General features: G+C 41.0%; 1 long non-coding RNA gene across 1 annotated transcript in view; it reads right to left on the bottom strand.

Annotated features, from left to right (window-relative positions):
* The window catches only part of LOC130542553 (uncharacterized), a 37,920-nt gene extending 32,336 nt beyond the window's left edge, over nucleotides 1-5,584 (bottom strand). The window contains exon 1 of the long non-coding RNA XR_008957192.1: nucleotides 2,343-5,584. This is a non-coding gene — a long non-coding RNA (uncharacterized LOC130542553). The remainder of the gene's footprint in view (nucleotides 1-2,342) is intronic.
* Nucleotides 5,585-14,712: the final 9,128 nt, after the last annotated feature.

Here is a 14,712-nt window from a genome sequence, read left to right as displayed (position 1 = left end):
CAAAGCCACGGAATAGTTCCAAAGCGAGGACAACTTTCCAGCCCCTGCCTCCTCGGACTAACCCTTGGGTTAGCCCATGGATGTACTGACAAGACTAGACAAGGTGACAACCCAGCTGGAAAGGGGGAGAGGGACCATTTATTTTATAAGGAGACCCCTGTGTCTACCTTCGTATTACGCAAGGTGAGACAGGTCACCCAAGGATTGTATCGCAACCTTCTTGCCCCTTGTGAGGCAGGGCAATGTGTGGCCGACCAGCTAAGCTCTTTATTTGGCAAGCCACCAGGCATTTGGAACAGACAACTGGGTCACCATGCCCCTGTGACATCAACACTGTTCAGACACTGGAGCAAGTAAGACAGGAATTTGATCCAAAGATTGGTTTTGGACAACCACACTCAGACTGGAAGGCTGAGCCCCTGAAAAAGATCTGTCTCGCCAGCTGGCCAAAATAAATACGTGCAAAAAGAAAAGAAAAGGGGAGAAAAGCAGATTATGAAAACTTTTTCCAGACATGCAATTCTAAACCTTAAAGTTCAGATATGCACTTTAGAAAAAAAAAATGCCCTTGTCTTTTAAACTATTACATCTCTGGAAACAACCTTATTTTACTTTAAATTTCCTTTGATTCAGAAAATTGACATAGAGCGAGATCAAGGAACTTATATGCATTTATGTAGAAGCTTATTATTCTGAGCAGTAAAGCACATTAATACAAGGCTGAAATGCATGCCAGTTGATTATGACTGATACAAAACATGCAGGAATACCTTCTATATCCTGGTAGTTAGCACTGACATTTTGTTGTAAATTACTGAAATCCATGTTCACATTTTAAAATGTTTCCTTTTTGAGAGCTCAAATCCCCCCCCCACAAATGTTGTTTACTTATTTCAATAAACACACACCAAATACCTACTACTTGCTATGTAATTCATTACGAATTCAAGACTTCTCAGTTTTTATGTCGCAGCAAGGAGGAAGAGAAAGAAAATAAAGTTCCCCATGGGGAAATAGCTTCGAGACTTGACTGTTCGCAATGCTAACCTTCATGTAACTTAGAAGAAGCACATACTGAATTTGCAGAGGTGTTAATACTCCCATTAAGATGAGATGGGTACAGCTTTCTCTCTGCTCATAATGAATATTGCCATCTTATTGTATTTTGAAATGGTAGCATGCGTTGGTTGTTTTCAACCCCACAGTCTCAAATAAAAACAACATCAGTGAAACAAAATCGTCATGAATAATATATTAATTATTATGTGCTAGAAGTTTAATAGCAATGATATTAACTAGTAAGTCGACCCTTAAAGTCTTCAGTGATAAAGAAATAATCATCGAAATACTATAATACTATGGAAAATGGAAAAGATATTCCTATAATTAACTGCTGTATTCCCCTGTTCCAGTACTCCCGGGCCGAAGAGAGCAGAATGTTTACAGCCGGTATTAGCATCCAGATCCTAAATAGCTTTTTAATGACACTGTTCTTTGGTTCAATTATGTCACATAAAACCTCCCAGAGAAATGGGGAAAAAAAAAGAAGGAAAGAAAACCACAGCAATGAACAAGACATATAAAGTTCCCAAATTCCTTCCATAGCCTTGCTGATACCTTGCCCATTACTGAACATGCTTTCAAAGCAGCCACTCTGACCTTTCTAATGAGAACGCTTTGAGGATCACAACTGTCATAAAAGAAAAGAGATCTTATTAACCAAGAAAGTTCATGTTCCACGTAAGCCTCACACATTAAATATTGCATTATCCATTCACTAGGGAGCAGTAAAGATCAATATTCCAAGTACGATGATCTTAGATAAGCTTAAATGAATGTTGTTTTTTATATCTGGATAATAATGACACACTTTGAACCCTAAATTATGAGTAAACATTTGAATACAAAGCACAGAAACACTTTCTCTTATTTTTGACAATTTATTTAAAACTGTTAATTATGCCTTTGATGCCTGACCCATTTATACACAAGTTATACTATAAATGAAAGTCAAAGAGAAGATGCCTTTATTTGGGTACCACATAGCATAACTAATTTTCCATATCAAAGGATATTTATTCTTCTTTGTGACAGATTGAGATTGATTGGCGAGGTGCTCAGGAATATCCAATCTTTATGTAACCTGCCCGGGTTACTGTTGAATACCAAATTTCTCTATGTAAATAGCTAAAAATATCTTGTTTTGAAAATTCTCAAATCAAAGAAATGTGGCTTATAGGGGATGAATAAAACAAAAACTTTCAAAAATAAATCCACTCATGTCGTATTGATGTTGGATCTATATGCTTCATGTGTTTAATTATGTCTTAATATCTGCTTACCCACATCAATCATGTCTGGCTCTGTGGTAAAGCTCAGATTCACTACAGTTCTTTAACAGAGTCTAGCATAATATCATGCCCACGTAGTTAGAATCTTTGATGTTGGTTACAAATCCGCAGCAGAACTCCCAGTTACCACAAGAGTATCTTCCAAGAAAAAAAAAACAAAAACATTTTTTAACAAACTTATAGTCACCAGTAACAACAGAGTCTCGCACTGACTTGTCACTATTCTTAAGTACTCTTGCAGTCAGAAGGAAACTCTTCTGAGTAATGCAGTATTTCTCTAACTTGTAGGCACAGACAGAGCACCTACAGATTTTTTTTTAAAGATTTTATTTATTTATTTGACAGACAGAGAGACACAGAGCACAAGTAGACAGAGCAGCAGACAGAGGCAGAGGGAGAAGCAGGCTCCCCGCTGAGCAGAGAACCCGATGTGGGGCTCGATCCCACATGACCTGAGTGGAAGGCAGACGCCTAACTGACTGAGCCACCCAGGTGCCCCCACCTAGAGATTCTGATTCTGATTCTGATTCTGGGGAATCAGAGGTTGTGGGGAGGCCCAAGATTCTGAGTTTGTAACTGCTTCCAGGTGAGGCCAGTGCTGCTGGTCCAGGAACCACACTGCATGTAGCCAGAACAGAGAATTATTTCTAGGAAACCAGTAAAAAAGCCTCGGTACACTACTGGAGCATGCCTTGGATTTTCCTTAAAGATGCTCACCCCAAACACTACCTACCTTCTAAGCTAAGTTAAAGAACAACTTTCATTGCTGTGACAACAGAGCCTTCAAGTGGAAAATATAAAGCATTGGGACGCCTGCGTGGCTCAGTCGGTTAAGCATCTGCCTTTGGCTCAGGTTATGATCCCAGGGTCCTGGGATCGAGCCCCACAGCGGGCTCCCTGCTCATAAGGGAGCCTGATTCTCCCTCTGCCTGCAGCTACCCCTGCTTGTGCTCTCTGACAAATACATAAAATCTTAAAAAAAAGAAAAAGAAAATATAAAGTATTAACAGTCTAGCCTTCATTTGATGGAATTAAACATACCCTTCTCACGATGAAATATTCATCCGTTAATCAAACATCTGTTGGGCGAAACAGAATAAAAAGGGGCACAAGCCTTGTATTGACGGGTTTGCAGTGTGATAGGAAAGCTGAAACATCTTCACATCTTCCCCAAACACAGTTAGCTATGCCCCCACACAGACAGGAATCCGCTCCTCCAACAAGTGGAAAGCTGAGGGGGGTTGGGGAGGGGCTGAGGAGAGAGCAAGCTCACAGTTGTGTGAATCAATAAATCAATAAACTACCTGAAGGGGATGGGAGTCGCCGTCCAAAGGATGAGCTGAGCTGAACATGCAGAGAGTTGGAAAGTGAAGAATGGTCCCACACAAAAGCGCAGAGAGAAATTTGGGTGGTTTTGTTAACATTTTTATTTCTACGACCAAAATATTTGACCTTTAAGAGCAAATTTTATTTAAAAGGTTTTTTCAGGACTTCAAAGATTAGACTAGAACTTCTCAATACTCTAGAGTTCACGAAGTGGGTTTCTGAACCAGCAGCATTAGCAATACCCAGGAACTCCATAGAAGTGCAAGTTTTCGGTCCACCCAGGACCTACTGAATCAGAAGCTCTGGATCAGGGCCTGGAACTCTGATGAAACAAGCCTTTCAAAATAAAGCTGGAAAACCCCTGGGTTAGGCCTTCTCTGCTCAGTATAGATAGGACTCTCTCAGGGGCTTACTGAAATGCAGAGTCCTCAGCTCCACTCCAGAGATCCGGACTTAGTATAGTTGAGGTAAGGCCTCAAATATGCATTTTTAATTAGCATTCTAGCCTATTCTGACCCATGTGGACCACAGGCTCCATTTTGAGAAACACAGAGTTATAGTCTCAGAACAGGGTATAAAGGAAAGAAAAAAGGTATGAAGAGAGTCAACAAACATGGGGGGAAAAGGAAGAAAAAGAAAGTAAAACAGCTCCGTGTTTATCAGTATGAAACCAGCCAGTAAGGAAAGGGTTTGATTCTGAATGCTCTGGAAAAAAAAAATAAAATAAAATAAAATTAGATCCAGAAAGCTGATACCTAAGTAACTCACACATTTCATAAAGTTTGATGGACAGTTCTGTGAGGATTTTTCAATAGCCATAAACAATTCCTCTTTTATAACAGAGGTCTCTGAGTAGGACTCCTCTTGACATTACAAGTGTAGAGAAATCACTCTAGTTCTTCCCTGCTTGATGCCCAAGATAAGCCATTGCTGTTTTTAAAAGACTGTCATTTATTGCTTGTGGGTCACAGGAGAGCTGAATGGCAGAAATTATTCTTAAAGCCTTGTCCTATTTAGAAAGCTGGGTCAGCATGAGCCATTTCTTCTTAGAGCAACCTTTCTTTTTCTCTTAAACTTTCAGGGATAAATCTCAGAGAGACTTAGTATCTAGAAAATAAATTTCTAGGGCAGTAGAAGCTACAACCTTGTAGCATAGTGAGGTTAGATACTAGGTTTTTAGGTTGATTTGTCCTCTCTAATCTTCCTCATTTTAAAACAAAATAAAACAAGATGAAATCAGCGAGGGAGACAAACCATAAGAGACTCTAATTCATAGAAAACAAACTGAGAGTTGCTGGGGGGTGGGGAATGGAGGGATGGGGTAACTGGGTGACGGACAGTAAGTAGGGCACATGAGGTAATGAGCACTGGGTGTTATTTAAGACTAATGTATCACTGACCTCTACCTCTCAAACTAATAATATACTATTAGTCAATTAATTGCATTTAAATTTTAAAGGGGGAGAAAAAAATCCAATAAAAATCGTACTGCCACTTTGGGTCTAGGTTATTCCAAACAGAAGATAAGACATGGAATTCCTGAAGTCCTCATGGAACTGTATAGTTTCTGGGGTGTCAAGAGACAGTGTTTCCAGGGCACAGATCCCGAGACCCGTAGACCCCCTGCCAGGCAACCTCTCTGTATTAGTCGGGGCCTCAGTGTCTGTCCTCCTGTAGGCAGCTTAGACTCCAGTAAAGAGCCAAGGCCCTGGAGTCAGATTGTTTGACTCCTTAACTGATGTGTTACTTTAAGCAAACTATCTAATCTGTTTCCACTTCAGTTTTCTCATCTATAAAATGGGCATGCTAATCACAATAACTTCATGGAGTGCTTGTAATAATTAAAGAGATAATACCTATACAGCATTTAGAAAAGGTTTTGACAGTTTGTAAGCACTTAAATATTATCACTCCACATATTTTATATAGCATAGAACAGATCTAAGGAGACGTGAAGATAGCACTTAAAATATTAAAATACAGGTGTCACTGAAAGTTCTTTGAAAAATGAATTACTCAAAAAACCTTTCAATCAGAATCGAAAACAAAACAAATCAAAGAAAAAAACCTCAGAGGAGCTTCAGCCTTTTTTATCTGGCTTTCTTGGTATTTTTCATTCCAAAATATTCCCAAAACAGCATTTCTCAAATTTCTCAGGTTGCCTGGTTTGTATTATGGCTCCTTCCTTAAATGTGGGACCTCAATGGACCACCTAATATCTCTGGACCCAAATTTCTCCATCTGTAAAATGGGCTCATGGGCACCTGCTGTGGAGGGATTTTCAGAAACAATGTTGCTGTGTTGTGGTGGTGGCAGCAGTTGCTGCTGCCTCATGGTCCCCAGGAACACAGAGTGAATGCTGACCTCTACGGATCTGTGGCACATCCCCAAGCAGTCATTCAAAGGGGAGAAATGTCTCCAAAGTCTTGTGCTTTACTGTTAAGATTCATGTGAATTTTTAAAGTTCTATTCCAATGACATAGCTGTATCTTTTTATGTGAAAACACTTAAACTGCTTTCCCTTGAATTACTTTAATTTCTCTCTCCTCTCTCCCTCTAACACTCCCCAGGTAAAACTGATATCCTTTGGCTACCCACTTATTTCCCTCGTGGTAAAAACATCCCAGGTTCAGAACCCTAGGGGAAAGTTCTATTCAAAACTCACATTTTCACAATCAAGCTGCAAGGAGAAGTCTAGTCTATTAAGCTATTTTCTGGATTGCGATGGATTTTCGGTTCTCAAACATTCTTCCTCCACCTTGACGACTCCCCATCAAAGATCCAATATAGTAAACGTACAGCATAGGAATTGAAAGCAGGAGGTGCAATACAAGAGAAGCCAGCGTCCCTCGGAGATGAGAATGTGCCGCAGGGCTATTACACAGCTCATACATTATTCAGGGTCAATTGCATCCAGAAAAATTGTGTTGAGATGTCTCCCACATTTCAAAGGCACAGAGTTGTACTATGGAATTTGCAAATTTTCTGACTAGGGCTCTAAGACTTTAATAAAATCATTGTTCTGTTATTTTTAAGGAAAGGAGACCTCATCTCTAGATTTTGTGTAATAAATCACCTTAACTTCGACACTAAAATTCTTATCTTGGTCTTCAAATTCAAAAGAGAAATTTGTTCCTAGCTTATAAAGCAAACATACCTAAATGGCAGTCTCCCTGTCTAATAAATTCAGAGTATTGTGATTTATAACAAGTTTTTAAAATAACTTACTACTGTGTAATGGTCATAATGCCATAAATTATGAAGTTAAATTCCCAATTACCTTTTCTTTCTTTAAATAGAAGTCAAGCTAAGTTGATTCATAGACTTACAAAGGTCTCCTTTGGGAAGGTTATAGGAAAAAAGAAATGTTTCATGAAATATAATTAGGGATTTATTCCTTAGGCCTTAGAACCACATAAATAAAAATCATACCTTAAGGTATCAAATTATATATACATATATATATAGGCAGTAAATGGGATCATCTAACCTACAACCAATTGAAGTAAGATTAAGGAGAATTTTTCTATCTGGAATGTAAATGATTTTTTCAAGTTAGTGATTTATTCATTGTAAGTGATGGTTATAAAATTACAAGTATCATCAGCATAAACCACTAGTCAGTTTAGATTCCTTTCTTTATTAGAATTTGTGTCATGAAGTTGACACAAATACGTTGAGGCAAAGTCTTCAGTCACTACGGTTTTTTTCTTTTCATCAGAGGCTTTGTAGATCTTTCTACTTGCAGAGAAGCATCTCAAAGCAAAATCACCATCCGAGTACATTCACACTAATACCTTCTCCTTTTGCAGATAAGTTAAAATTGTAGCACTGGGAAGAGAAAAGACTTCAACTGAATCACAGGTTTGAAAAGCAAATTTTATATTTTCTTGGAAATTTAAGTAACTATGATTACCACACTATATATTTTAGAAAAAGATTTTTTTAAGGCTAAGTTTCTTTCAAAGAGATGGTCATGGTGCAAACATGGGCTGAGAAGCTTTGCGGGCGGGACCTGCCTGATGCAGGCGGACCTCTAAAGGGGACCTGCCTGGCAGCTCTCGCTCGGAGGCCCCTGTGGGCACCCAGGGAAAAGAGCAATGTGCATCTTTCCTAGTCTCAACTGTTGCCTCAAATAAGCTACTTCACCTAGGGGGCCGGGGACATAACTGTATATTTTTCCTACTATAAAATCTAGAATGCTCGATGTCTAAAAATGATTAAAAAATAAATCCAAGAATGCAGGAGCATCAAAAGTGACCAATCAAGGTTCTCTTAAACCTCGCACATACCTTCTACCAACAAACCCGACACCAGCAATCCACTCTCCACAGGTACTCACTGTTAAAGGCTGGTGTAAAAACAAGTCATTTAAGAGTTTTATGAAAATGCAATAGGTAAAGTTTGTAAACGTACAATTTTACAATACAATGGAATGATACTATCAATGTTCTACATGTCCACATGGGAAGCCAGATTATCACTAGAAGCTGTCTTTGCTAGACCAGAATCTGAAAGAAAAGAAGTAGTTAAATCGCCGCAGTGGTTTAGCGGATTAAAGCTATAACAGCGGTATGCTTCATTTACTTCATGGGAATTTGCCAATTAATAAGGTCAAGGAGCGCCTGGGTGGCTCAGTCAGTTAAGTGTCTGCCTTCAGCTCAGGTCATGATCCCAGGGTTGGGCCCCCTGCTCAGCGGAGAGTCTGCTTCTCCCTTTCTTTCTCCCCCTGCCTCTCCCCCTGCTCAGGCTCACGCACTCTCTCTCTCTCTCAAATAAATAAATAAATAAATAAAATCTTTAAAAAAAGAAAAAGGTCGCAAGTAATGAATCATGGAACTTTACATCAAAAACTAGGGATGTACTGTATGGTAACTAACATAATATAATAAAAAATTATTATAAAAAAATGTCAAAAGATCAGAAAATTCCTGCCCACTCTCTAGAGCACCCCTTCCCCAGACAAAGCCAAAAACACACATGTAAATATTTGCAGTCGGACCATTCCCTCCCCCTATTCCAGGTTCAAAGCGCACCGTACCCCCTTGATTAGCACAAACTTCCTCACAGAAGAATCATAATTTAAAATCTGTTATAGTCTCTTATTCATTATCCTTGATTGGTTTATAACTTGATTATGTCATAGCATCACCCAATTATAAAAATTACAATGATCAGCCTGAGATGTTGACACATGATGATTTCAGACATTTTGCCCTCATCACCTTGACAGAGTTGTTTTCCACCTGTTATTTTACAGAAGACTGATCTCATTCACTACATCTGGAGGTTTTCTAAGTTTATTTTCTAACGTTTTTCATCTCATCTTGGGGTTTTGAGGGTGCCGTGCATGGATGTGTGAGTTCGGCACTGAAAAGCTGTGGATGCTGAGGGCCTTGCTGCTCACAGGAAGTGTTAAGTACGAATAGCATTGATGTCATTGCTTTGACCTTTGAAGAGTCTGGGTTTGCCTAGAATCTCACGGGATGCTCCCTTTATCATAGAAATGAAGAGTCGAACGTAGCCATAGGTGTTGGGTCGTAATGTCCTGCAGGACACAATGTTTATTTTATTTAAGTAAGCTCATCAAATATTTATGAAGCACCTGCTGTATGCCAGGAACTGTGGTAAGCATTGGGGATAGAGCAGCGAACAAGGTAGACCTAATCCTTGCCCATGTAGAGTTTCTGACTAGTGGGGAAGACAGCTATTAAACAAGGGTGGACAGATACGAAGCATGTTCCAAAGAGTAGGTATCAGGGCTGTGGAAGGGTAGAACAAAAAGGTCTAATCCACCCCCCCCCAGGGAGGGGGAAAAGTCTCTTCCTGAGAATAAATTAGCCAGGCAAAAGTGGGTGAGGAGATGAAGAGATGTTGGACGTTGGGAGCTCAACATAGATGGTCATAAAATGCCTGTTATTTTGGGAGACCAGTGATTCTAAAACATTGACTAACATATTTTACGCCACTGGAGAACCTCTTGGAGTAAGACCTTGTTATCACAAAATGCACTCAGAATATAGACTGAGACTCTCAAAGCACATGATTACTGCTTCTGGTTCTGCTCTGCCTGTCTGGGCACCAATCAACTTCTCCTTCTGGTTCTTCCTCTTTCCCTCCCCTAGCTCAATAGGCATTATTTGTTTTCCCATCCCTCACTCCCATCACTCTTCCGGATGCACTCATCAACCACCAATACTGTGGAATACAGTGTTTCCCAAATTGTAATATGCCTAATACTGGCATAAGAGCGGATTCTTTTAGGTAGAACAAGGACAATCTTTTCACTAGTTACACATTTATTTCTGCAAATACCTTCTTTTTAAGTACATTGGACTAATAGTAGCAAGTCTATTTAAAGAAATATATAGAGTGGATAAAAATGAAACAAAGTTTGTATACTAGAGGTACTCTAAATTATTCTTTAACCTTTCTGTACCTCATATTTTTCTTCTATAAATGGGAATAACAAGACCTGCCTCGGTGATGATGGTGAAATAAAAATGTCCTTAAAGCCATACCTGAGTTTCCGGCACATAATAGGTTTTTAACAAATGATGATTGCCTTTTTCTTCCTGTTCTTACTGCCTACATATTAAGCTGTCTACTGTCATTCCTACCTGACTTTCAATATTAAAGATAAAATGAAAGATATTGCCCATTGACTATATTTCAAATTAAAAGCTCAAGATAACCTTACTACTATCATGCATTTATCTAAGGCTAAGTTAGATACACAGATACATAGACACATTGACATAGATACGGATATATCCATGTATATGCCAGTACAAAGGAAATGTTAGAGACTGGTGATCCTTTTTCTGCACTAAAAGGTTTGATATCGAGATGAAAAAGATTACCAGACTATAAGTTAATATTGTTTTACTTCTCTCTAGTGAAAAGAAGCAGGAGGAGCAGTGGCTTTGGGGGGGTGGGGGCGGTTAGAGGGAGGGAGAGAGAGAGAATCTCAAGCAGGTTCCAGGTGCAGCATAGAGCCCAACTCAGGGCTTGGTCTCAAGACCCTGAGATCATAACCTGAACCAAAATCAAGAGCTGGATGCTTAACCAACTGAGCCACCCAGGCACCCCAAGGAGCAGTGGCTTTTAAGGTAGAATAGAGATTGACTCTCAGCCCCACCATTTACAGCTATATGACCTTGATCATAAAACCCGATCTTTTTGAGCCTCAGTTTCCTTATCTAATGAAACCTACTACCTTGCAAGACTGTTGAGAAGACAGAGACGAGGCATACACCTTATTTAAATGCTAAAACTCATGATTATTATAGTTATTATTTTCAACTTTGACCCACTTTGACCCATGGCCAAACTATAGAAATACCTCATTGCAGAAAAGATGCGATTACTCTGACTCCATTCATGAGAAAAGACAAGCTCTACATTCATTTCTTTTAAATCTTCGAAACTGTATCAAAGTTCGGCTATACATAACAAAAGCCATTCTTGTAATTTTAAGCAGAAAGAGATTTCATACAAAGGAAGGGGTACTCACGTCATTGTTAGAAGGTCTAATGAGGCAGGTTCTAGACTGAGCCATTGAAAGAGCAACACAAAATTGGCCAAACCTGGGCAGTCTGTTCTGCCATAAAGAGAAAAGTAGGAAATCAAGAAATCAAGAAAAGTAGAAAATCAAGAAACGGGCACAGCAGCTATTGGCTCCAGGAAAATGTACAATTCACCCAGCATCAGAAAGCCAGGGCCATGAGGATTGGCTGCAAAATAAGGTTGCTAGATAAGACACAGGGCACCCATTTAAATTTGAATTTTGGATCAACAACAAAAAAATGTTAGTGTGTGTTCCATACAATAATCAGGACATACTTAGAAAAAAAAATTTGTTGCTGATCTGAAATTCAAATTTAACTAGGTCTCATGTGTTTCAGTAAGAATCCTGAATTACCCCTTCTTTATTTGAAATTAAAATTCAACCAGGTGTCCTATCTGTTTATTTGCTAAATCTCGAGTTCTGCTGTGGAGCCACCCGTGTTCTACGGTTTTAATATCAGCAGAAGGGTGTCTTGCATGATGCTGCGTCAATTCAGTCTCATGAGATTGAGTCAGGTTGGCAGAAACTAAATCACATTAGGAACTCTGGCCGCAAGGACATTTGGGAGACATAATTCTTAGCTTTTCATTCTCTGCATTATGGCAGGCATGCGAGAAATGCAAAAGAACATATGACAAGCAAACAATTCACCACAATAGCTACACAGTAATATTGATTCATTGCATTTGTAATTTGTTTTATTTTAACAGATATATCTTGAACATCTCTTCTTTTTTGGTCAGTGTAAGCATTAAGGATGCAGCACTAAACAAAAAAAACTAAGTCCCTGTCCTCATAGAGCTTAGATTCTAGTAGAGAAAAAGAAGAAAAAAACAATGAACAACAACAACAAAAAAAACCAACACTGAATTACAGAAATTGAAAGTAAAACTGAAAGTAAAAGCCACTTGTAATCCTACTACCTTCTAGTTTGATGTGACGACAAAAAAGATTTTTAAAAAATCTCCTTTTCTCCCTCCAATTTTACTTCCCAGAGATTACCATTAGTAAAAGGTGTGTGTGTGTGTGTGTGTGTGTGTGTGTGTGTGTGTGCTTGCATATGTATTATAAATAAGCTGGATGTGATCACTAAGTCCCTTGATGGTGGGAAGGATACATCTCAGCTCATCGGCTGGAGACATCAACATTACTCAAGCTAATAAGAAAAAGACAGAATCCAGACGTCTCCTTCCTCTTCCCTTGGGGTCCTCTGTGCCTGATTAACTCCCATCGTTTCCTGGAAATCACTGTCTCCCTTGGTCTGCATCCTCTCTCCATCCTTCCTGTACCCTACTGTCCCTCCTTTACCTGCCTTGGATCTTCTCAGAAAAGACAGACTCACTTGCAGTCAGAGTGGAGCACATACAGCAAACATGCAGGGCAAACCTCTCTCTGCAGAGCCCTGATCAGTTTTCATAAGCCAGTTTCCATCTGGTGATGATAAAATGTCCCCAGTCCATTAGTGTGAGGCTGCAGGGAAATGGAGGGAATGAAGGGGATAGAAACGTCTCGGTCACTCTCCCCACCCCACGTCCACATTACACCCCACTCATAGTTAGGCCTTAACTCCTCCTTCTGGCCCCTTTGTCTAGCACTAAGGATTCTTCATGTCTTACTCTACGTGAGCGTATTTTCCTGACACCATTTCCTCACAAAGACTTTGCTCCAGCCACTCTCCAAACATGCTTTACTTTCCCATTACTTTTTTTTTTTTTTAAGATCTTTTTTATTGGGGCGCCTGGGTGGCACAGCGGTTAAACGTCTGTCTTCGGCTCAGGGCGTGATCCTGGCGTTATGGGATCGAGCCCCACATCAGGCTCTTCTGCTATGAGCCTGCTTCTTCCTCTCCCACTCCCCCTGCTTGTGTTCCCTCTCTCGCTGGCTGTCTCTCTGTCAAATAAATAAATAAAAATTAAAAAAAAAAAGATCTCCCCGCTGAGCAGGGAGCCCCATGTGGGGCTCAATCCCAGGACCCCGGGATCATGACCCAAGCCGAAGGCCAACGCTTAACCGACTGAGCCACCCCAGAGCCCCTATTTTCCCATTTCTATCTCTGTCCTGACATTGAGTCTGAACGGAGGGCCTTTCAATCCAACAGCCACAGGCACTGACCTCTGCTCGGGATCCGGCTGCAGCGCCTCTTCCTCGGCGGTGCTGTCTTAGATCCATCCCTGCGGAAGCCGACCCCGACACCAGGTTTGAGGACCAGAGGTTTGTCTGGGAGGAGGTTCCGGCAAGCTGGTGTTGGGGAGGAGCGAGGAGGGCAAGAAGAGGGAAGCCGACAAGGGGTATGTATTGAGGAGGTTGTATGGTGGGCAACTGAATGGGGGTGGGGGCTCAAGCCAGTTGGAGAAGTCAGGGACCAGTATGCCCCTAAAGTCAAGAGAGCGCGTTTACTCCCCACCTTCCACCCGTGCTTGCTGAAGGTGGCTCCTAGTGACGTGGACTCCCCTGGCGTTCCGACCTGGCCTATGTGTGCACCGAGAGAAATGCCTCAGGTGGAAAGTGCTGGTGTGTTCCGGACACGGCCAGTGTGCACAGAAACTGGGTGCCAACGGGACGTGGACAGGGGGACATGTAGCATTTTGTCAAGTTAGACATGATTCGCACCAGTTATACTATTATGGCCTTTGGTTTGTATCAGTCCTGCCTCACGTTATAAGTATTTGTGTGTAATCAGAAAAAATATTAAATTACTCATGGTCTCAGCCTGGGTTACCCCAGAAAGCAGAACCAGAGGCGAATGCTTCTGTGCTATGACTTTATCAAGACGTGCAAACCAGGGAAAGTAGGAGCGGTGACAAGAGGGAGTGAGGCAGGGAAGGTAGCAGCGGGGACACGGGTAGGTTTTGAAGACTGTTGCGGGGAGCGTCCTCTGGGAGACTGTATACACTGAGTGTCTCAGGACACCACGCCAAGAGAAGGCAGGGAGAAGAATCTACCTACTAGTTTCTTTCTCCCATCATCAGAGGTTCATTTGACAGGGACTTAGGCCCCTGTACAGCCATGGTACAGTTGGGCAAGCACTGGCAGAACCCCGCAGCCACCCGACACAGGTGCCCTGGGGCAGGGCCACGCGAAGCATGACGCAAGGGGCTGTCTGTGGGCACATGAGCTCGGTCTGAATCTCACCTGTGGCCTGGGCTGGGGCAAAACCGTCTGGAGACAAGTGAAGGCAAGAGATCCAAAGTGGCTTATTAGATGTGTCTGACTGACCATCCGAAACAAATCGCTTGGGGTGACCCAGTCCTCATATGGACCCCACATATCATGCCTAGAAGGTTATCCTGAAATAGTGTGAAGCATCCCCACAGTGGCTTACAAATGAAAATCAACCATCGATCGTGAGAATCTGGTACATCAAACTAAAAACAAGGAAACTGAGTAGATAGAGGTATTCTTTCCCAAATGTCTGATCTCTGCGAAAACAAGTCTCTGAGGAGCTAGAGATGTACCGGAAAAATG

Source organism: Ursus arctos, unplaced genomic scaffold, assembly GCF_023065955.2.
Source record: "Ursus arctos isolate Adak ecotype North America unplaced genomic scaffold, UrsArc2.0 scaffold_37, whole genome shotgun sequence".
In the NCBI taxonomy this organism is placed as follows: domain Eukaryota; kingdom Metazoa; phylum Chordata; class Mammalia; order Carnivora; family Ursidae; genus Ursus; species Ursus arctos.
The sequence above is the reverse complement of the archived record's forward strand: the minus strand, read 5'-3'. Positions and strand labels throughout refer to the sequence as shown.